This window comes from Dermochelys coriacea, chromosome 2 (genome assembly GCF_009764565.3).
Source record: "Dermochelys coriacea isolate rDerCor1 chromosome 2, rDerCor1.pri.v4, whole genome shotgun sequence".
NCBI classification, from domain to species: Eukaryota; Metazoa; Chordata; order Testudines; family Dermochelyidae; genus Dermochelys; species Dermochelys coriacea.
The window spans coordinates 94,859,099-94,884,143 of NC_050069.1; the positions used below are offsets into that span (position 1 = coordinate 94,859,099).

Genomic DNA, 25,045 nt, shown 5'->3' on the forward strand with positions numbered 1-25,045 from the left:
CCAATGTACATGGCAGAGGGGCATTGCTGGCACATGATGGCATATATCACATTGGTAGATACGCAGGTGAACGAGCCTCTGATAGTGTGGCTGATGTGATTAGGCCCTATGATGGTATCCCCTGAATAGATATGTGGACACAGTTGGCAATGGGCTTTGTTGCAAGGATAGGTTCCTGGGTTAGTGGTTCTGTTGTGTGGTGTGTGGTTGCTGGTGAGTATTTGCTTCAGATTGGGGGGCTGTCTGTAAGCAAGGACTGGTCTGTCTCCCAAGATCTGTGAGAGTGATGGGTCGTCCTTCAGGATAGGTTGTAGATCCTTGATGATACGTTGGAGAGGTTTTAGTTGGGGGCTGAAGGTGATGGCTAGTGGCGTTCTGTTGTTTTCTTTGCTGGGCCTGTCCTGTAGTAGGTGACTTCTGGGTACTCTTCTGGCTCTGTCAATCTGTTTCTTCACTTCAGCAGGTGGGTATTGTAGTTGTAGGAATGCATGATAGAGATCTTGTAGGTGTTTGTCTCTGTCTGAGGGGTTGGAGCAAATGTGGTTATATCATAGCGCTTGGCTGTAGACAATGGATCGAGTGGTATGATCTGGATGAAAGCTAGAGGCATGTAGGTAGGAATAGCGGTCAGTACGTTTCCGATATAGGGTGGTGTTTAGGTGACCATTGCTTATTAGCACCGTAGTGTCCAGGAAGTGGATCTCTTGTGTGGACTGGTCCAGGCTGAGGTTGATGGTGGGATGGAAATTGTTGAAATCATGGTGGAATTCCTCAAGAGCTTCTTTTCCATGGGTCCAGATGATGAAGATGTCATCAATGTAGCGCAAATAGAGTAGGGGCATTAGGGGACTTAGAGCTGAGGAAGCGTTGTTCTAAGTCAGCCATAAAAATGTTGGCATACTGTGGGGCCATGCGGGTACCCATCGCAGTGCCGCTGATTTGAAGGTATACATTGTCACCAAATGTGAAATAGTTATGGGTCAGGACAAAGTCACAAAGTTCAGCCACCAGGTTAGCCGTGACAGTATCGGGGATACTGTTCCTGACGGCTTGTAGTCCATCTTGTGTGGAATGTTGGTGTAGAGGCTTCTACATCCATAGTGGCTAGGATGGTGTTTTTAGGAAGATCACCAATGGACTGTAGTTTCCTCAGGAAGTCAGTGGTGTCTCGAAGATAGCTGGGAGTGCTGGTAACGAAGGGCCTGAGGAGGGAGTCTACATAGCCAGACAATCCTGCTGTCAGGGTGCCAATGCCGTTCCTCTGATATTCTTGTTAACTGCTGGAATTAGCCTACCTTGCTTGTCACCATGAAAGGTTTTCCTCCTTTCCCCCCCCCCCGCTGCTGGTGATGGCTTATCTTAAGTGATCACTCTCCTTACAGTGTGTATGATAAACCCATTGTTTCATGTTCTGTGTGTGTGTGTGTATATAAATCTCTCCTCTGCTTTTTCCACCAAATGCATCCGATGAAGTGAGCTGTAGCTCACGAAAGCTTATGCTCTAATAAATTTGTTAGTCTCTAAGGTGCCACGGGTACTCCTTTTCTTTTTTCTCCTTACAGTGTGTATGATAAACCTATTGTTTCATGTTCTCTGTGTGTGTGTGTGTGTATATATAAATCTCTCCTCTGCTTTTTCCACCAAATGCATCCAATGAAGTGAGCTGTAGCTCACGAAAGCTTATGCTCTAATAAATTTGTTAGTCTCTAAGGTGCCACAAGTACTCCTTTTCTTTTCCTTTTCTTTTTTCTTTTTGCAAATACAGACTAACATGGGTGCTACTCTGAAATCTATTTCCCCATGGTATTTCTCCCTCCCCCCCCCCACTGTTCCTCTGATATTCTTGTTAACTGCTGGAATTAGCCTACCTTGCTTGTCACCATGAAAGGTTTTCCTCCTTTCCCCCCCCTGCTGCTGGTGATGGCTTTTCTTAAGTGATTACTCTCCTTACAGTGTGTATGATAAACCCATTGTTTCATGTTCTCTCTGTGTGTGTGTGTGTATATATAAATCTCTCCTCTGCTTTTTCCACCAAATGCATCCGATGAAGTGAGCTGTAGCTCACGAAAGCTTATGCTCTAATAAATTTGTTAGTCTCTAAGGTGCCACGGGTACTCCTTTTCTTATTAGAATTATTGTAACAATTGTATTATAAAAAACCAATAATATAGACCAAATTAAAAGTAACCTGCTTAGGTGCTGGAACTAGAGGTGCTGCCACATCCCTCTGGCTTGAAGTGGATTCCTTTATATACAGGCTTCACAGTTTGGTTCAATGGCTCTCAGCCTCCCCACCCCCCACTATAAAAATTGTTCCAGCACCCCTGGTAACCTATAAACAACAACAAAATTTAGAGGTACTTTAATGAAGTATGCTGGAATCTAAAGAAAATGCGGAATGTCAGTTTGAATCACTATTTCCTATCCAGTATGAATTTCAAGAGACATAAGTGGAAACTAAAGAGAAGCTAACCCACAACAGATGTTAGCAAGGCTTTTTTCACTTTAAACATAATAAACATATGGAATGGCTTATCAGGCACTACTGCTGAGGCAAAACACAAGGATCATTCAAGAAACAATTAGGTGCTGTTCTAAAGAAATGGAATACTTAACATGGATGAGGCCTGATGGGCCAATAGTCCTGATGGGTAAATAGCTCCAACTAAAACGTTTTATGTTGCTATATTCATTTGAATGTAAATATCACTTTAGTAACACCTACTTCTTGGCTTGGTGGGGAGACTGTTTCACTTTCTCTCTCTTTTTATTCTTTTGAGAGAGAGAGAGAGAGAGAGAGAGAGAGAGAGAGAGTTGTTGTTTTCTCTTTTAAGATTGCAGAATGTCCACAACATGTGATTTTTAACACCAGCTATCACCAACAGAGAAAGACATTGAGGTTCTGGGATGGCAATTTATGAGTTGAGTATTTACTTCATTTCATTCTTTTAATTTGAATAAAGAGTTACTGTGTCAGGGAAAACTGACAAAAGGCCAATTTATGTCAGCACAGCTAATTCCTACCAATTAAAGGATAAGTGATTCAGTCATTCTCTCTCTCCTCCCTCCAAGCACTAATTGCCTTGTCCAAGCACCACATTTCCTAGCCATCTCACAGTAGTGAGGATAGTGGTATATGCAGGATATTGTTTACATGGAGATCACAAACATTACATAATTTCTCGTGTGTGTAGTGAAAGCAGCTTAAAGTAGTGTCATCTTCTAGCAGGGACACAGCACTCTTGGAGTAAAAGTTTAATATAAGAGCTGAGATGATAAAGCAGGGTCCTGAGTTCTGAAATGTTTTGATTCTAGGATACCAGCACAAACAGTGGGAGAACAATGCTAAGATTTGACCAGAATTGAATATCAGGGAGGCAGGTAGGTTTGGATGAATCTTCCTAAGAACAAAGGGTCAGAAGCAAACACATTGGGCTTCATTCTCTATTGCCTTTCCGATTGATTAGTTATTTTGCCCAGATCTACTTAGGCACATGTGTCCTAGCACTCACCTGGGATGTTGGAGACCCACGCTGAGCTCCGCCGTCTGCTTTACAGGGTGAAAGGATTTGAACAGGGCTCTCCCAAACCTCTCAGGAGACAGCTCTAATTCACTTGCCTATTGAATACTCTGGTGCAAGGCTTGTCTCTCCTGTTCAGATAAATAGAGGCATTGAATGAGAATGAGAAAGAGAGAGAAACTATAGCCTGAGAGAGAGGGGGGAGGGATAGCTCAGTGGTTTGAGCATTAGCTTGCTAAGCCCAGGGTTGTGAGTTCAATCCCTGAGGGGGCCATTTGGGGCAAAAATTGGGGATTGGTCCTGCTTTGAGCAGGGGGTTGGACTAGATGATCTCCTGAGGTCCCTTCCAACCCTGATATTCTATGATTCTATGATTCTAAGAGAGACTATAGCCTGGTTGTTATGGGCTTATGGCACCCATGTGGGAGGCAGAAGACCCAGTCCTTCTCTGCTCTAATGACTTTCTAATTATGTATACAGAGTGCAAAGCTTCAACAGAAGAGCCTGTGAAAGCTTTACACAACAATATCCCATAGTTCAGTGGTTAGAGCACGCTTCTCAGAAGTGAGAGACCCCTGTTCAAATATTTCTCCTGCTCAGGTAGAATGGGGAATTGAACCCTTGTCTCCCACATCCCAGCAGAGTGCTCTAACACTAGGCTAAAAAGTATAAGATAGGCACCACCACAACCATTCTGGATTGCTAGCAGAGATGGGCTGTAGAGAGGTAGCTATATCTATGAGGCAGGTGGAAAACCAAAAAACCAACAACCCCCATATATGGGTGCACAGAGATAAATAACAGATGTGGCATATTCAAAGAGAAAAAAGTACAAGTAATAAATTTGTCCTTGAAGTCAGACAGTAACAACCAAATTTTCATATAACAGTAGTGTTCACTTTTAATGAGTATATGTCACACTACCTTTCTGTATACTGTAAAAGGAAAACATTTAGGTGTTAACTTTTGTGCACTCATTTCTTTGTCCCCACCTTTCTTTTCTCACTCTCCCAGTGAGGATAACTAATGGATTGGCCAATGGGACATTGCTTTAAAAGTAGAAGGTAAAAAGATTAGACATTTATATGAATAAGAATAATATCTTTACTTACACAAGCTGGAATAAAAAAGATTACTGGGCCAATTGGTCTTCATATTTCATGGCATAAATAGATCACCAGCTGGTGTAAGGAACATATTTCCCTCTGTGGTATAGTACTGCACAGTAAGGTGCATAACAGAGTAGGGAGATGGTGGTAGATTAAGGTTAATTTTTTCTCTGAAACATCTGGCATTGACTCCAGTCAAAGGCAGGATACCTGATTATAAGGAGCATTGGTCTTTTGCAGAAGTACATATCTTATGTTCTTGTTCCCATTGGTTCTAGAGTTTGGAGTTATAGTTCCATCCTGGTTCATTGTTGAAATATTATCTAATAAACCTGATGGAAACTCTGTTTCTGAAGAATTTTATGGTCTGTCAGTTTTCTCTCTGGATGTATAAAGAGTCTGTTTAAAATGCCCCCATGAGCGATAGCTCCCATATGCTGCTAAGCTATCTCCCACAGTTGATGGTATATGTTTATCTTCTCAAAATAGTAAAGAAGAAACACAATGCACTCCAGTGCCTGCCCAACTACATAGTCATAAAATGTCTCTTCCAAATTGGATTTAACCTCATACTGGGTTACCCAGAATTAAAATTTTGAAGTATAAATTCCGTGCCCACTTGAGCACATCCTTTGAGAGAAATTGGGAGCTTTTTGATGCTGCAAAGCATCTTGTCAGTCTGTTAATAAAGGGTTCTTGAGAATATTCAGGTACATCTGCAGCAAATAATAAAAGGGGGAGCAAGTCATTTCTATGAATGAGATTTTTTCTAGCAGGGAGATGGTTAAGTCAGTCTGCCTTCCCAGAGCTCCTTAATGGTGTTTCAGATCAATCAGACATTTATTTTAAAGACTTGGTTTAAATCCACAGGGATATTTATTCCCTCTTGTGTGGTGACGTGAAGAAATAATGAAAAGAGATTATGGGAAGTGCTAAATTCACACAGCAGAACCTTGAATATATGATAATTGTTTAGTACCTTGAAATCCAGCAAAACGTGTCAATTTAATTCATTGAAGCAAAAATTGATTTCCCTAGTTCTAGCAAATGCTAACAGGTTGTCTGTGTCAAGGGCTAGACAATGACCTCTTATTGCATCCAAGAGGCTCACCTCTTGCAAAGATAGCATACATCTTTACAATCATCTTAGTTTAGAGAGTTAGAGTTTAAAGCAAGTGTGTCTTGTAGGTAGGGTGCTAACCAGAAATTTAGGAGACAGATTCAATTTCCTGCTCTGTCACAGATTTCTTGTGTTACCTTGGGTAAATCACTTAGTCTCTGAGCCTCAGTTTTGTAATCTGTGACATGGGATAATAATTCTATCTCACAGGGGTATTGTGAGGATAAATACATCACAAATCATGACTTGCTCAGATCCTGTAGTGATGAGAGCCTTAAAAGTACCTTAGATAGAAGATGAATAGGCTGAGCAATCTTGTCTTGTACCCAAGAGAGTCCTGCATTCTGGCTGGTAACCTGTAACTGAGTCCATCAGTTCTCGTTTAGAATAACTAAATCCATTTAAACTCTCCTTAAAAACCTAGATTCAAAACACTTTAAGTGGAGACTGGCAATTCAATATTAGCAAATGCTTTCACAGAATCCGTGGAGATGAAGCAGGTAATGAATCTATGTGTTTGGGGGGAAAAGTGGATAGTGGGAGGGGGAGGGAATAGTGTCATATATCTGTTCGCAAAAATGCCAGTGGCAGAGTCAGGGCTAGAACCCAGGACTCCTAACTCTTGTTTCAGTGCACTAACCACTATGTAACCCTTCCTGTTGACATACATTGCATACCATGGATTCAAAAACCTACAAAAACAAAAATAAATAAATAAACCTATCTCATAGTCTCATTAATTTAGAAAAAACATACACCTTGCTCAAACAGATATTTTTACTATTCCTGGGATTTGTGTTTACCTTGGAACTATTCAGTATGTCTCTTGTGCTGACGTAGATTTAACTGTTTTATTTGTTACAGAGCTTTCTAAGTATGTAATGTGCAAGCCTCATTCAGCAGTACTCTGAGATACAAAAAAAAAATAATAATAAAGATGCCTTAGTGGTATTAGCCCTGCTGTATTGTAATAAAGGGTTACAAAATATGTTCCTTTTTAATGGTTTCATTTCTGGGATTATGTCTGCCCAAGGCGAGAGCAAATATGGAGTATGCAGTTCTCTGGTGTGCCGATATATGTATTCAGAGTGCATGCAAATCAACAGAGAATCTCTCATAAACAGCAGAGTTGAGCTGATAATTAATGACAATACATGCTGATAACTTAATGATGAAAAACATACCATACCTAATTAATAGGCTATAACAGTTTCAGGAAATCTGACAGCCTTGAAAAGAACCTTCATCCTTAGGAAACTGGCTGTTTAAAACAGGTTGGCAATAGTCCAATGTGTGTGAGGCAACTAGTGTGAAAGAGAAGGGGTTCTGGCAGCAAGGTTGTGGGGTGGGCTAGGTCTCTTGCTTGAAGGAATAATCAACACACCCTATCTCCCTCTAGGTAACCCTCTCCGATCTCTAGTAAGTGTTCCTTTCAGTCAGTACTAATTCCAGACCCAACACACAGGACAGGGGAAAGGTGGGTTAAATGAGAAGGTAAGAGATCTTACATCTTCAGGTAAGACACTGTCAGGAAGCTGGTGAGAGTAGGAAGACCAAAGGAGCATAGAGGCCAGGAGATGGGGCCAATCAGATTAGTGCATTTTTGGGTACAGAGATGTCCAGCAAGGGTAATAGAGCTGGGGAGGGGCTGGACCTGGTGGAAGAGGTAGGAGGAGGGATCAGCAGCTGGGAGAGCATTGGGTGACTGATGAGGGGAGATGAAAGGAGCTCAGGCAAGTCCTCAGTGCAGTTCATATTAGAAAGGGGAAAAAGTCATTGTGGGGAATCTTTAAAACTTATAGACTTAAATACATTTCCTTATTCTGTTCTTCAGAATATTTTCTTGCAATATCCGTTAACTCAGTTCCCAGCTTACTGTGCCCTACTACTGGCTCTGAGGTGAAGTCATTTGGGAGAGATTCATCCCTAGACTGAAGGGGGTTCATAGCTTGTGTTGGGCACATGGGGTGGATCTTACACATAGTAAAAAAAAAGAATCAAATTCATAGACTTATGATTCCAAAGTCAGAAGGGACCATTATGATCATCTAGTATATCTACTGTATACCACAGGCCATAGAACTGCCCCAGAATAATTGCTAGAGCAGATCTTTTAGAGAAACTCCAATCTTGATTTAAAAATGTCCAGTGATAGACAATCCATCCCTTGGTAAGATGTTCCAATAACTAATTACTCTCACCATTAAAAATGTATGCCTTACTCCAAGTCTGAATTTGTCTAGCTTCAACTTCCAGCCATTGGATCATGTTATATCTTTCTCTGCCAGACTGAAGAGTCCATTATTAAGTATTTGTTCCCCAAATAGATACTAATAGACTGTAATCAAGTCACCTTAACCATCTCTTTGTTAAGCTAATAAATGGCCTGAGCTCCTTGAGTCTATCACTGTAAAAGGCATGTTTTCTAATCCTTTTCATTCGTGGCTGTGCTCTGAACCTCTCTAATTTATCAGTATCTTTCTTGAATTGTGGGTTCCAGAACTGGGCACAGTATTTCAACAGTGGTAACATCAGTGCCAAATACAGAGGAAAAATAACCTCTACTCCTATTCAAGATCCCCTGTTTATGCATCCCTGGAGAGCATTAGCTGTTTTGCCCATGGCATGACGCAGGAAGCTCATTTAATATAGACATACTTGTGTAACAAATGAGTCCAGGATCAAGTGAAAGAATAAGCTTGATTGGGAGGGGAAGTTATATGCTAGACAAACATCTCAGCTAACAGCAAACAGTACCAAAATGCCCAAACCTATACACATCAGCCAATTGCTTCCACTCACTCTCATGTGATCATCACAGGGAGTAGACATTTCTGACCTGGAATAGCTCCTACTGTATCAACTCACGCACAAAGGTCCTGTTAGATTAATGGAGGTGAGTGTGCTGAGGAGTTTGATCCTTATCAAAATCTAGTGTGTCAAGAAATCTTATCTAATGAGATTCCCAGTCTTTCCTGATTCACTTGAGTTAGAAATACCGTGAAAGCAGCTTTTCTCACTTTATTCCAAATATTGCAAGAAAAATTGTTGATAGTAGTTGTGACACTGCACCCCATGTTCAGCATAGTAATATTATTGTGATATGATTATGATCAATTATGATGTATTTTATGCAAGATAAGTTATGTGAGGTGTCATGGAAAAGTTATGGTTTGCTGGATATGATTATACTTGTATGCATGTATCGTTTTTGTAGCTGTGTTATGAATTGACTATGCATCTGGATTTCAAATGTAGTTACACCTGGGTAATGCCCACTTCACAAGATTCTTTCAGCTATTCACGTAGCTGAAGTCAAAGTATCTTAGTTCGACTTACCTGGCCGTCCTCATGGCAGCGAGTCAATGGTGGTGGCTCCCCCGTCGACTCCGCTTACTTCTCCTGCTGAGGTGGAGTACAGGCATCGATTCAGGGATAGATTTATTGCATCTAGACGAGACACGATAAATTTATCCCCAATAGACAGATCACTACCTGCCGATCTGGTGGGTAGTGAAGACGTACCCTAAGTGAAGACGTAATGCATCCGATGAAGTGAGCTGTAGCTCACGAAAGCTTATGCTCAAATAAAGATAGTGGGTGGGGAAGGGCCTATTCAGGGCAATGGGCCATTAGGAAAAAACAAAAGGCCTTAGGAGAAGCTTATCTCCCACCTGCGGAGCCTTCCAGAGAATGCGACAGACAGCTTCTGAGGGTACGTCTTCACTACCTGCCGGATCGGTGGGTAGTGATCGATCTATCGGGGATTGATTTATTGCATCTTGTCTAGAAGCGATAAATCGATCCCCGAATCAACGCCTGTACTCCACCTCGGCAGGAGGAGTAAGCAGAGTCGATGGGGGAGCCACCGTGGTTGACTCGCCGCCGTAAGGATGGCCAGGTAAGTCAAAATAAACCCTAGTCTACACTAGGGGGCAGGTCGACCAAAGATACACAACTTCCGCTAAGTGAATAGCGTAGTTGAAGTCATCGTATCTTAGGTTGACTTACCTGGCCATGAGGACGCTGCCAAGTTGACCACTGCCACTCTCCCGTTGACTCCTCTGCCTCTCCGAGCTGGAGTTCCGGAGTCGACGGGGAGCGCATTCAGGATCGATTTTATTGCGTCTAGATGAGACGCAATAAATCGATCCCCGATAGTAGCCCAGGCCTAAGAGATGATACAAGCAGGCTGCAGATTCTTAAGGGGCAAGCTTGGCATCCCCAGGTGTTTTCATTCACAGGCTAGAAATCCCTTTAGCCTGGGTCTAACATTTCCCCCAGTTCAGTCTTTGTGTTCCTCAGGTGTTTTCAAGAATCTTCTTGTGTGGGGAGTGAAGAATACCAGGTAGTGTCACCCCTGTCTTATATAACTTTTGCAGAGGTTGGGCCCTTTGTTTCAAAGCATGGTCCCAGACCAGTCTTTAGAAAAATACTGCATCCCAAAGGAGTCCAGCATCATGTGGTCTGATCACATGTCCCTGTAGAGTCCAGCAGCCATTACTTAGGCCTGGGCTACACTGGGGGGGGTTTAACTAAGATATGTAACTTCAGCTATGATGCATGTACAGCGAAGTCAGAGATCTAGGTTCGACTTACCTACCATCCTCAATGCAGGCATAGGCGGCAACTCCCCGTACGCTCTGCTTACCGCTCCGGGCTGATGGAGTACAGGCATTGATTAGGATCGATTATTGCGTCTAGACGAGACACAATAAATCTATCCCCAATAGACCGATCCCACGACCTGCCAGCGGGTATTGAAGACGTACCCTAAGTGAAATCTAAGCGTATGAAGTGAGCTGTAAGCGCGAAGCTTATGCTCAAATAAATTTGTTAGCTCTAAGGTGCCACAAGTACGCTCCGTTTCTTTTGCGAACTACAAACTAACGAGCTGATCTCGGAACCGTTATAAGTGTGAGATCTTTTAGGGTGTTATTGATATCCAGTCTATTAGTATATTGAGCCTGGTTTTGGTTAGTTTATTTGCTAAACAATTGCTTTGATCTGTTCGATCTCACTTAAAGTCTATCTTTTGTAGTTAAAACTTGTTTTTGCTTTATCTAAAGCAGTGAGTTGGAGTGAAGTGGCGCAAAGGCTGTTGCATATTCCTTTCTATATTGAAGGAGGGGGGCAAATTTTATGAACTTATGCTGTACAGTTCCCTGTGAAGTGCAAGACAGTACAATTCTGGGTTTATACTCCAGAGGAGATGCAAGCCTGAAGAGCTGGGAGTTGCTTTAGCTGTAGCCTTCCCGTGTAAGGGCTGGTCAGAGAGCCTGCATGTAATTGCAGCTGGGTGTGTCCCTACGTGTATGTGAGCTGGTGAAAGTGCAGGCTGGAGAGCTTTGCAGCTTGTCACACCAGTACAGTGTGAGAGGGAGTGCAGGCTAGTGGGTCAGGCTGCTCAGTGGTACCCCTGTTCCAGATGACATCCCGGGGGGAACCCATCAAAGTTGTCACTAAAGAGATGTGTTTTTTCTGGCTGTTTTAACAGATGGCTACATGATTCATTGTAATTAATATGTAGAGGTTCACACAAGGATGGGTATTTTACAGGCTGTTAGGACAGGTGATCTAGCATAGATTTCACAGAATTTCTACTTCTGTTTGTAGAGAAACTTGGAAATTCAGAGGCCAACACTTTTTTCCCCTTAAGGCAAAATTTTTCAAACCCAAATTTTGGAGTGTTGTTTTGAGGCACAGGCTGGTGTTTTATCCATACCCCCTTTCATCATAAACACCCACAACACTTGGGTGTCATGGTGCTCTGCATTAATGTAATTCAAGAGTAACTCCACTGATATAAACAAAGTTATACTGGTATAAAACCAATACATGTAAGATCAGAACCATGCCCCTATTTGCAAGCAAGTAATGATCTAATTGCACACCTCAGTGGACCAGCATGACTGGTTCCCTTCCATAACAGGAGAGATGGGCTAAATTGGGTTGTGGGTGCTCAAAAGTCCTGACCCAAAGTCCCCGAAAATTAATGCAGAGTTCATTTGACTGTAATGGACTTTGGATCAGGCTCATAGGCATCTGAGCTGTAAAGAATAGAGGGTCATACCAAACATATGCATTTTAACTATCTACTGTCTCTGGAAAGTATAATTAAAGGCAAGGTCTTAAAATAGAACTTCTAAAAATGAAAAACAAAGTTTATATGTTCCAATTATTTTAAATTCTAATGTTTATGACATTTCAGACTGAGACATAGTGACATGGCATGGAACTTTTATTGGTAATACATTACCTTGAACATGATACGTTCTTACATTCTTTTACCCAAACTTTGCACACGTTATCACTATGCTAACCTTTGAACCTTTTGCACTTTCAGGTTCTGTGGTTTTTATTTTAAACCTTGTCACAAGTTTCTTGTAAATGCACGAAAAGAAATAACATGCTTCACAGGTGGGCGAGGCTAAGTTACACACTGCATCCTCGAGAGGGATGAGCAGTTGCTGTAGACAAATATTTGTTTGCACCTGAACAGCACTTCAAGCGTAGTGTGGGACTTGGCTAAGCACGTTTAACTCAAAACCAGCTTTTTTACTTTTGCTGGATTTACTCCTTCTACAGCTGCAGAATAAACTGCTTTGCTATAAATATTAGTCAATGACTTTGGCAGCTAGCATGATGAAGAGAACTCTCACAATCATCACGGTAGGAACTATAACAACTCTTGAATGTAAAAATCTACATGGAAATTTAAATATAGATAAATGCTAGTACTTAAACTTGAGGATACAAGACTGATTGGTCTGTCTCATGACCTCCAGTTTCCTACAATGCCAAGTGTTTTATATCCTGCAGTATCAAAAGAATACATGTTGAAGTGGGACTTGTTATGATAAACAGGTTCTGAACTTAGCCTACACATAAAAAATCTTTTAAACATCTTTTTTGACCCAGAACAAACACTAACCAAAATCAGTTAAATGAGGGCTAAATAACTCATCTCACCTCAGTCATTTGAAAATCATTAATCAGCGTCCCTCGCTTCCCCCCCCCCAAAAAAATCATAAGTTTCTCTTAAAATCATATTACTGAAAAAAAAAAGTTTTGGGTTCTTCTCCTTTCCTTTTGATTTCTGTATCTATAGCATACACTCTAAGCCAGTGGTTATATGAGGACCATAATATGTTACCTGGACCGCAGGGGCCGGATGGCAGGGCAGTGGCAGCCCGGACCCTGACTCACTCTGTGCGGGGCTGGCCGGCAGCCTTGGACTCCAGACCCCTGCCTTGCGAGGCATGTCAGCCTTTAGTATGCAGCTGAGCTGGGCCACAGCTGTGTGCTAATTGGGCCACAGATGGCCCGTGGGTTGAGAACCGCTGCTCTAAGCTATCAAGCTTTTCTCTGCAACTATGAGGGCTAAAAACGTACTTATTTATCAAATAAAAAGCCGAGGCTTCTCATGCAATAATGTGATTCCAGCAGATGGGACTCTGAGAACACCCTCAAATTTGTGTGATAAAATTATGAAAGATGGCAATGCTGTTACACTGTCAATATGGCAACTCTTCCATTAAGCCCTAAGCTAAGATTGATTGCTGGGATTTGTTTATCATTATGGATGTGCACCATCGTTCTGGTCTGCCTTCCTCTTTTGTTTATATAGCCAAGCAAATTGGGCTTCTCCCAGACTGGGACTCAAAGCCCACCTGCTAGCAAGATGGAAGCATGCAGGTCAAATAGAAGACCTACAAGCCAAAACAAAGCTGCTCAGTCAGATGTTGTGGTTCACCATTCTTGACTGTGTTCACTCAACCTCACAGAGCAGGAACAGCACTTTGTCACTCAGGGTATATCTACACTATAGCTGGAAGGTGTAATTTCCAGATGGAGGAGGTTATACCCAGGCAAGCTCAATCAGACTAAAAATAGAATGTAGGCACAGCAGCACGAAGGGTTAGCCATGCCAAGTATGATCCCATCGGAGACCACGGGTATGTTCTTGGGGTGGCTAGCCCCTCCCACTGCTTGTGCTGCCAAAGCTATACTTCTGTGTCTGAGCTAGCATGCTAAAAATATTGTCAGTGGCACTGCAGTGACCTGAGACTCTATTGCGATGTTTATATTGTGACTGTTGCTGTGGGATAGAAAAGGAATGTCCGTACATATGCAGATAGCTAATAGATAACGTGCCTGTGAGAGAACACTCAAGAACATTACTTATAGGTTTTTCTAGAACCAACAGAAGTTGTTGTGCACTGCAAATAGCTTCCAATGTGCATTTTTTTTAAATAGGAGCTCTTAACAGTCACACTGTATGGCTGTCATAAAACATCACCATGTATTGATGGGATTCTATGGTACAAATTATACAATGAAAGCATAGGCACATCTTACTATGGGGATTTGGTGTCCCTGTGACCATTTGTCTCAACATATCTGTTGTTGCCTCACCTGAGCTCCACTGCATAGTTATGCACATGCACTTTTTGACCCTGTGTTAGATTCTAAACGTGTGTGCATAGGGGTTGGACACTGCACACTCAGAATCCACTGGGACATATGAGCTTGCAAAGGTGAGAAGCCATTAACTACATGAAGAGGTGCTACTGCATAGACAGTGTCTCAAAGCTGAGCAAGTGTGCAAAATTGTGCATACACAAGTGAGTCTGAAAATCAAGTCCAAAAACTCCTCCCTTGCAATTTTCTGTACAATGGGAGAGGACACAACAGAGGTTTTCTGACTTTTTTCTGATGGGTGGGAATGGGTTAATTCTTCACTTTCTTTCCTACTGCCTGGAAGCTTCAAGGGACAAGGAAGGATCCTGGTATTATGATTCTTTACATGGAACTCCCTGTATTGGAGTATTAGTGTTTTAACCCAATCTAGATAGCATTCTGCATTGCTAGGACAAATCTCAATTCCAAATGTAAATTTATGGAAATGGTCTATATTGCATGTCTGTCTATCCAGGTTCCTATATTGGCATGGAAAATTTTCTTATCCCTTGAAAACAAGGGATTACATTTAATACTGCCATTGCACTTAACATTCTAAAAGTTATGTTATTTGGATTATATATTAGCAGTGCTGAAAGCCATTTTCATCCCTAAAGTTAAGATTCAGTAAATTCTTCTATTTTGATCTCTGCTACAGGACACAATTAACCACTGCAGCATAAAACAGCTGACAATCAAACATTTTCAGTCTTGGAGTTAAATAGTAGGCAGTTTGGTTTTGCAATGTGAGTGACTGTCTGCTTTTAGGGATGAGAGTAAACTGGATCTGGGATTAGGTGAATTGCACATATTGGAACAAATCCGGAAGTACCTGGGCAAAAATTTCATTGATTTGGTGAGAGTTTTGTGTGAGTAAGGACTAAGCGAAAACTGATATCTGGATTTTGCTTGGCCTTTATGGCTGCCAAGACAACGAGGCATTATTATATTACCTAAACTCATGCGAGGATTGATCTCTTTCTCCTCCATCAGGTATGCATAATGTTTCAAAGAGGGGAAGAGGAAGCAGGGCCAGGGCTCTACTCCATTTAACACCATCCCATAGAGTGAGCTGCATACACGATGGAAAAAGCTGTAGCTGCTATTCACTGCTTCTGTCTGAACAGATGCTTCAGGAATATTCTCAATGAGCAGAGTGCTGCCCTTTACCTCCTCAGGTGGGAGAGCTCCACACTGCCCCTTACTATGCACTGTGCCAACAAAGCATAGTCAATTTTGGAAAAAGAACTTCAGGATGTGGCCCAATAACATGTGACTTTTAATGTTGAACTGGTCATTAAAAATATGCAACATAGATGTTATCTATGATATACGTTATCTATACTTGAAATCTGAAATTAAAATTTATCCAGTTTGTAATTGTCATATAGAATGACTAGACAAACAACAATATAGATATAGAATTGTAATGAACATAACAATAAAAGAACAAAGGAAGACATTTAAGGTGTCTCAATTACATATTGAATTTTATGATGTCAAGCCAATGATAACATTGCAGAGTTTGCAAACAAAGGCTTAACACTTTACTTTTGTATCTGAAAATATTTCTCATTAGTTTAGTCTCATTAGCTTGTCAAAACCAAGTGCCTTGCATATTCAATAGACCTGATTGAAAATAAAATCTACATCGTTTTGAAATTTGTTGTACCTCCCCTCCCACCCCCCAGCAAAAACATGGCTGAAAAGTTTTCCAAAAAAGTCACACAAAAAATGTCAGGACTTTCAAAAAAGTCATTTAAAATATCATTTTCAAAACAAGACCATTTTTCAATTTAAAAAAAATCATTTAAAAATTGATCAGCTCTAATATTCATGTGCAGAGTTCATGTTACATAATATTCACAAGCAATGGGGAAACTGTTTGGTTCTTGATACTGATAATGGAATATAGAGCTTGTAATTTCAGGATGGTTCATTCAAATAATAAGTGAGAGTAGTTAACACTTAATGGCTGTTCACACCTTGTGGAATTAATCTTTTTGACTTCAATCTAGTTTACAATGCATAAATCACCAGATTAAAATAAAATCTTACCACATGAAAGACCCTTGGGACTGATTCACCACTTCATTAACTCCAATTTTATGTTGGAGTCAGTTTATTGTAATCAGTGGTTAATCACACTCTCCATTTAAGAGAGAAACCAAAGATTGAACAGCATGAATACTGGACTACTTTCTCTCCCATGAAGTAGTTCATGAAGAGTGAGTTATGCTGGCAAGACAGTTTGGGGAAACTTGCACTGTGGCTGTGCATGTTTCATGTTCCGTGGATTAATAGAGGACTCTGGTCTCCAGGGCTGTCAATCCAGAATTTTGCTAAAACACTAATTTCCCCAAAGAATTTTTTAATGTATTCACAAACAGTGAAGAAAATAACATCATTGCACCCAAAAATAGCTATATCCTTTGCAAGGACGAGTGAGCCAGCTGGCTTATTTTGCAGAGGGACATGAAAATAAGTGAGGTGTTATTCCTGGGACTTTACATCTAAGATTTGCACTGACAAATTTTGATGTGTTTACGCTGCGGTAGCTGTCCCTTGATACAAGGATGATGTCTGCCACGGGGAAAGTCTTTATGAGACTTAAGATGGCTGAGGAGTCCAATTTGCGGTTTACAGATTTTTCCACATATGTGACAGGTGGTTGCTTGGAAAGAGCACAACTGCTATTTGGGATGCTGTACCATTTTCTTCCTCCTCTGCCATTTCTCACCCTCTTTGAGTAACGTGATTCTCTTCAAAAATAGGTTGAGGCTTGAGGTATGATGCAATGCCATTGTATTCTAGTGCCAGCCAGCTCTTCCCAGTTCATGGGGTCAATGCTTCCCTTCTTAAAATATACTTTTAGGGTGTTCTTGTAGCATTTCCTCAGTCCACCAAAAGCCCTCTTACCACAACTAAGTTGAAAAAAGAGGACTTGTTTCAGAAGATGTGTATCAGCCATCCACACACAATGGCCAGCCCAGCAAAGTTGATGTTTCATAATCTTCGCCTCAACACTGGTGATGTTAGCTGCAGAGAGAACGCTGGCATAAGTGTGAAGGTCTTCCCATCTGATATGGAGAATCTTCCTAAGCACTGTTGGTACCACTCCAGATGGTTAAGAAGGCTTCTATATGTCACCCATGTCTTGCACCCGTAAAGAAGAGTGGGGATGACTACTGCATTGTAAACCAGGATCTTAGTTTCCATCCGCAGATCTCCATCAATAAAGACATGATGAAGCAACTTTCTGAAGTATATGCTGGCACAATGATCCTGTGCTCAATCTCCACATCAAGACTGGCCGTCTGGGAAGGGTGGCTACCAAAGTAAGGGAAATGCTCAACGTTTTCCACGGGTTCACCACCAATGACAATATGTGGGAGAATGGGGGGAACTTGTGCTGGGGCAGGCTGGTGGAGCACTTTAGTCTTCTCAATGTTGAGGGACATCCCAGGCTATGATAGGCACCTGAGAACAGATGCAGGGTGGATTGCAAGTCAGCCTCAGTGTGCACTAGGATAAAACAGTCATCAACATACTGAAGGTCAGTAATAATAAGAGTCCTGGTGATTTAAGTTTTAGAATGAAGATATTGCAGATTGAATAGCTGGCCATCTATGCGATGTTCAATCCCAATTTCTAAAGAAAGGCAGTCACAAATAAGAATCAATATTACAGCAAGATAGATGGAAAAAAGGATTGGGGCAATAGCACAGTACCCCACTATGAATGGGTCGGTCTCCAACCTATTACAGAAGACATTAATGGTCATCCCATTATGAAGTAGCTTGAGAACACAAGTGAACTTCAATGGACAACTGAACCTAGACAGCACTTTCCAAAATTGCTTTACAATTAATAGAATCAAAGGCCCTAGTTAGGTCAATAAATGCCATAAACAATGGCTGGTGTTGTTCTCTACACTTCTCTTGGATGTGTCATGCAACAAAAATCATGCTAATAGTACTCCCAGATGGTCTGAAACCACATTGGGATTCCGGAAGGATATCTTCAGCCAGAGGGAGGAGATGGTTCAAAAGGATGCGAGCAGAATCTTCCTGGAAATGGGAAAAGGGGGCAATACCTCAGTAATTCCTGTACATTGGCTTCTCCTCTTTCTTAAAAATGGTCACACTATTGGCATTCTTTAGGTAGGGTTGAATTTCCTCACTAACCCAAATTCTAACAAGAAGTTGATGAAGTTTTTGCACAAGTGCCATTCTACCAGCTTTGAAGAGCTCCACAGGGATGATATCTGGGCCTGGCACCTCATTGTTTCTAGTCTGAGTGATGGCTCACCAAACTTTCTCAGAAGATGGGGGGTCAGCAAGATGTTCTATTATTGGATGCCGAAGAATGGACTCCATGGTAGCAGCTGAGACTTCAGATTTGCTGTTCAAGAGAGTCTCAAAACTACAACATTGCTTGAGGGCCACATTGTCCTTAAGAAGGGTGAAATTGTCTTGGGATTGAAGAGGGATTGTGTCATTTGTTTATGCTGCATGTGTACCTTTAAGGATAAGATATTTCTGAAGATGTGAGTTTAAATCCTGACTTACGTCTGAGTCATGTCTTATGTATATTGGTCTGTTCTAGAACCTGTTAAGAGCTGTGCACATCAATGTTTGGATTTGCAATAGTTTTCAAAGTTTACAATTGTTTGAATATGAAGTTTTGGTTCAGGTCAATTTCTTCAAAAGTAAAGATGAAGTGTTTGTAACCACTATTCTTACTAAAAGACACTGGATATTAGCAAGGCTTCCACATTGATTTGCTGAGTAATGGTACATCTTGAGCAGTTTATGTGGCATATTTCCCTTCTTTTGCAATGCAGTGGCCAGTCTCAGAGCTTAATTCCACTGGAGAAATGGTACAATTTGAACTTCTACCAAGAATGGAGGTAGCAGTGCTTGTTCCATTCGAGATTATAGTTGTTGCTGAACTGCTATAAGGATAAATAGACTGGCACATACTCTATTCCTTTAAAAAAACTAGAAGGTGTAAGGCCCAGGCTACATTGTCATTGTGCATGTGTCTTGTTTTGCTCTGTAATTTTGTTACTGTTTAAACAAACAAGAATTTCAGTGGAAGAAAAAGACAGGTCTAGAATATATATGAGAAGTTAGTAATAGTAATCTTATGAGACGTGGTAAAAGTTGTTTTGATACAAGCCTTACAAAAGCAAAATTATTCATTCTGTACGTACCTCGAAGTAGTTCATGTTCTTATTTTGCAAAATACATAAAAGCAGCACACACAGATTTTTTAGTATATTTTATATTTGCAAAATATATATTAATAAAAATATATAAATATTGTGATTCTGCTAATGCCATATAAAGGCCTTATCTTTCCCAAATCAGAATAATATCAAATCCTCTCAACATTCATTATTCAGAAAGGTAGTCTCATTGATTTATTAATAATGCCAAAGCACTCCATGGGGTGAGTAAGGGTGGCAGAATCTGGCTTTAAGTATGAAGTCACTTCCCTCCCCACAACTAATTCTTACTTAAAGAAAAAAGAAGTTACTACAACAGCTTTCAATGCAAGTTTACACCCCCCCACCCCACCCACACACTCTTCAACTGAAAAATACCCTTCAAATTAATTTAAATGAAGAGAAATCTCACATTCTATGTAAATTATTATCAGCTAGCATGAAGTTTCCTTTTCTGGCATATGAACTACACAGAGCGATGCCCCACTAGATCACCACTGCCCTGGCACAGACAGCCAAACATCATCATTGTTAAAGATTTGGGTATGACATTGGGGGATGAAGGCAGCAGGAGAAGGGGGGAAGTTAAGTTTTTGTTTAGATTTCTCCTGCTAAATTATGGTGATTTGGGAGTAACTGAAAGACTCCGTTTATTCAGTTGCCTAACTGCCATGTCATATAAATGATTAATCTATACAAATGAATGTAATAGCTGACCAGAGCCCGGGATGGTTGTTTTAGGCTTTTTGGTTATTTTTTAGTGTAGTATGAATTGAAACAAATAAAAGTACCTATGGCAAAGGAATATATTTTCCTTCCTTCTGATTTGCATACAATTGCTAAAAAATCAAATAAAATATAAGCAGTTTGAGTACTTTGATGTGCCTAGAGCATGGGATAGGCACGTTCTATTAATCAAAATAAAGTAAATTAGTGAAGTTTCATACACATATTAGGTCAAAATCTCCTATCATGGCAGAGTTTAAATGCACGAATGAAATCCATTTGCGCAGGAGACAAAGGGTGGATCCTCAGCCTCTTGCTGTCAATGGAAGTTTTGCTATTGACTTCAATAGGGCCAGGATTTCACTCAGAATTTTTCTGGGGGCAGTTACATGACTGTGAAATTCACTCCTGCAGGACCACAAAACCATCATCATCATCCCACTTTCTACTCCAACTGTGACCTCACCTTCATACATAAAAGAAGTATAACCCACTGTAGCGAGGTGGTGTGCCTCCCCGCCACCCCGGAGAGGGTCGAACCCCTCCAGAAACCAGAGTGGGGCGGAGCCAGGAAGCTCTGAGCCCGCCCCTCAGAGGGACAGGCGGCGAGCCGGAAGTAGAAAGGCGAGACCCGGAAATATAAAGGCGGGCCCTCAGAGCTCACTAGAGGACCAGCAGCTGGGGAGGCCAGACATAGCCAGCCTAGCCTGCGACTGGGAAACCCCGCAGCTCCAGGTCCACACCAAGACTGCCCTGCCGTGCCCTGCCCTGCACCAGCTATCCAGGGGAGTTGCCGGACCTGCCGCTTGCCCACTGCCCCGAGGATCCCGTGGTGCTGGACCTCCCAGAAAACACCACTGTGACCCAGGTACCAGAAGGAGGGGAGTTAGGAAGTAGCGCGGCGACAGCCGACCCTAGTCTGGCTGTAACTCTGCAAGAACCCATGTCAGTGTGTTGCGGTCAGGATCCCCACTGACCCAGCAGCAGGTCGTTTGCCACGCTAGAGCCCGGGCTGGGACGCAGTGGAGTGGGTGGGCCTGCGTTCCCCGCCCTGCCACCCAACTTGTGGGTGGCAGTCTCCCCCTCTTCCAGGTACTTGGAGGCCTAGGCTAATTCACACACGCTGTGTTGCTCAGCCTCTGCCTGAGGGCCTGAGCTATTAACTATTTGGTGCCCCGCCCTGACCCTGGGCCCGGGCCTATGGTGCTGATTCCAGTTACCGCAAAGGCTGCCGAGGGAGACTCTGGTGGCTGGATAAATTCCCCCAAAGTCAACTGTGTGTAGCAAGCCGGTGTGGCTCCCCACTGCCCCGGAGAAGGTTGAGCCCTGGCCTAGCCCCTTTACACCCACCAAACAGTGCATGTTACGTGTTCCACACTGTGCTCTATCCACAGAAGATACAAGTCTGTTACAGCTCCCAGTCCCAGGATTTAGTCCCTGAGCTCAAACCTTGAAAGGACAGACTTTTCGATCTCCGAGTCCAAGTGGTGGTGAAGATGACAGTCAGTACAAAACCACACAAACATTTTGTATGCAATTTTCTTTCTGGGGAGAGGAACTACACATAACACATTAGAATCAGAATCTGCTTAAAAGCATCACTAGAGGTGTTCAGGTGCTCATTGATCAGAACCGTATTAGAACCTGAATAGAATACATATAGGAAAATATGGGAAATGAGCATGTGTGCAGACACCTATTCCTGGCACAGAAGGGGCTGGATCATGCACAGTGGCAATTTAATAACAGAGCGAAGCAGGAAGATTTTCAGTCATGACCTTTCTCCTGGAAGTCTTTTGCCTGGAACGATCAGGCTTAATTCTGTGCTGGAAACTCCAGAGGCATCCTGTTCCCTCAAGATAATCAGTGCATCTATTTGCTGAACAAGAACACTCTGGTTATGGCCCATATAAAGCAAGTGTTGGATTCTTACTGCTGGGGGTCTGTCTGACCTACTGAAGTCAATAGGATTGCATGGGTGTAAATAAATGTAGAGTGCAATTGTAAGTCCCTTTTCCTTCTCCACAATACTCATGCTTTAGAAAGGAAACACTGAAACTATAGAGTACATCAGAATTTTTGTAAGTCATAGCTCATGTCTGTTTATTTCCAAAACTATTGTCCATAACATATTTTCCATTTATTTTTTCCTTCAGGATTTCAAATTGTTAAATTTAATGCCTAATTAATCTCTCATATGACATTAAGTAGACACAAAGCAAATCTATCAAAAATTTTAAACAACCACTTGTTCTGGGAGGCAGAACATGCTGAATATTTCAAAGACACCTTACTCCCATTTGTGTGATTTCACCACCTATGTGGAGAGAACTGTAACACACTTGATCTGTGCACTGGGGGCAGTTGGACTTTAGTGTAATAGTATCCAACAGATGTAAGAGTGGAGAAGGGGGTTGTCATTAGAGTGATTTCTGGCTATCTGCTTATTACATTCCACAGTTCCAAACTGTAGCATTGGAATCTTACTCATTTGTCATCTCTGTAGCATGGAGCAAGAGCTTTGAGACCTGTATTCTGATGCTAACTGCTCTCTTACTTTTTCTCAGCCTGACAAATTAAATTAGTGTATAAAATATTATACCCATGATAAGATGGAATTGTGCCTGAGGGCTGAGAGGCAGCTATCATAATATGATCCTTTAGGTATCTTCTTTTCAAGACTAAGTTGCATATGTTTTGTATTGGTGAGGGAACTGGGGGCTTGAAGGGAGAGGTTGGTTGTTAGTGTGCAGTATTTATCTATATTGTTGGGTTTATATTTATTGTATTGCACAGTCCATTTTAATCTAATTTAAAAAAAAATTTTAGAGCTAGGACATCAGTTCATTTTTATACTGCTTATCATTTTTTTGTCTTGTTTAAACAAGGAATTTAATCATGAAATTGTGTATGAATTACTGAAATCCTCCAAGTTATTAGGTTTTTAGAGTAATTCAGATGTTGGGTTGACTCTTAGGAAGGATTTACTAATGTTATTTTTAGAGAGTAAATAAAATTTTTTCTATATTTCAGTAGACTGGTCTCCTGAACATCTTCAATATTTGTATACACGTTTCCAAAAGAATGTCTTTGTCAGCTGTGGCCTTTTGAACTCTCCCTTAGAACTCAATTCAAAATGCAGCAAGTAACAAAATAATGTTTCCAATCATTTTAGGTGATAACCTTCCACCACACAGGGAAGCTTTATTTCAAACAGACATACTATTTCACTGAAAAGAGTATGTATGATGAATTATTCAACATGCCTAGTCACCAAACTTTTATACCATCCTCTGTTCCTCAATAGACAGCTCAGGCTCAATTTTTATTTTGTTCAAAGCTAAATGAAATCATTATCCAAATCCTCCCCAACAAGCCATTAAACTTTATTAAAGTAAAATAAGCAAACTAACTGAAACCAGAAAACAAATTCAAAGTAAAGACTCCCTAAGTATTGTTAGCCACTCCTCTATGGCTAGCAGACACTCCTGAATACCTAGGTCAGAATAAAGAAAAGGAGTACTTGTGGTCCGATGAAGTGAGCTGTAGCTCACGAAAGCTTATGCTCAAATAAATTTGTTAGTCTCTAAGGTGCCACACGTACTCCTTTTCTTTTTGCGAATACAGACTAACACGGCTGCTACTCTGAAACTAGGTCAAAATGTGTGAGAACATACCATCTCTCAGAAATTAGAAAAGGAAAAGTGGGGAAAAAGCATAAAGACTTGAAATACTTACCAGCAAAACCAGGAAGAGATATAGCAAGCAGAAGCCAGTTGCAAAATGGCCACTATGGTGTGGTAGCAGCTTGAGTCTGCTAAGTTTAAAGGGCTAGCCTTCAAATAGTATGCTTTGAGAAGTTTTTACAAGAGAAACCTGCTACATTAGAAAAAGTCAGTAGGGATTATGTAATACAAATGCAGCATTTTGTATAGCTCTGCTATGCCACATGTTGTTTTATTTGGCATGTTGTAATAATCAAGTACCAAAGAGTAAGTTTAAATGTCATTGTTTTCTGGGTGGGAGGCGGAAGCATGTTACTTCTGAATGGATCTGCATCCTTTGCATTTTCAGAGTCTTGTCTACTTACTTGAATAACTGTTGAAATTGCACACTGGGCCTTTAAAGTGCCTGAAAAGAAAAAAATATGAACTTTACTGCTCCTTATGGTAAATAAACATGACTTGATTAAAAAGAAAAATCCCCTTTTTAACTTTAGGAATGTCTGGTCTGGACATTTCACTTTCCAGTGGACAACTGTTCAGAGACTAGTGACATCACAAGAAACAGAAATCTGAACTGCAGTTTTTGGATGAAAAGTGCAATATAAATGCAAAAATCATTACTGTTACACTTTTTTAAACAACAGGTTGTCTGATATAGAGGTTGAACTCCCCCCACTCTAAATTACCAAAGTGCTAATCCCTAGGAATGGTCTCATGGTGATATTATCAATACAACCTGTCATGCAGAGTTAACATTTATCAGCAGAAATGCCCCATGCTAACAGCACGCAGAGCTAGCATCACATTTCTATCCGACACATGTGTAGTGTATCTCTACCCAGTGATACTAGCGCTGAGCACTGGTATCACAAAAAGGATCATGATGTGATTCAAGTATCTCTTTATTTTGTTATAAAACAGGGTTTACTTCTTTTCTCTTGTGGGCATCTACATGAATTTAGTACTGCCAAGATTATTATGAGAGACTATCCTTGTCAGCTGTGGCCCTTTGAACTTTCCTTTAGAACTCAATTCAAACAAAAAGAGTAGCAAAAAATGTTTCCAATCATTCTAGGTGACAACATTCTGCTGTACGGGGAAGCTTGATCTAAAATAGGACTTCACTGAAGAGAGCATATGTTATGAAT

General features: G+C 41.2%; 1 long non-coding RNA gene across 1 annotated transcript in view; it reads right to left on the reverse strand.

The window, feature by feature from the left end:
* LOC122458731 overlaps window positions 1-24,306 on the reverse strand; it is a 63,476-nt gene extending 39,170 nt beyond the window's left edge. The window contains exon 1 of the long non-coding RNA XR_006278934.1: window positions 24,263-24,306. This is a non-coding gene — a long non-coding RNA (uncharacterized LOC122458731). The remainder of the gene's footprint in view (window positions 1-24,262) is intronic.
* Window positions 24,307-25,045: the final 739 nt, after the last annotated feature.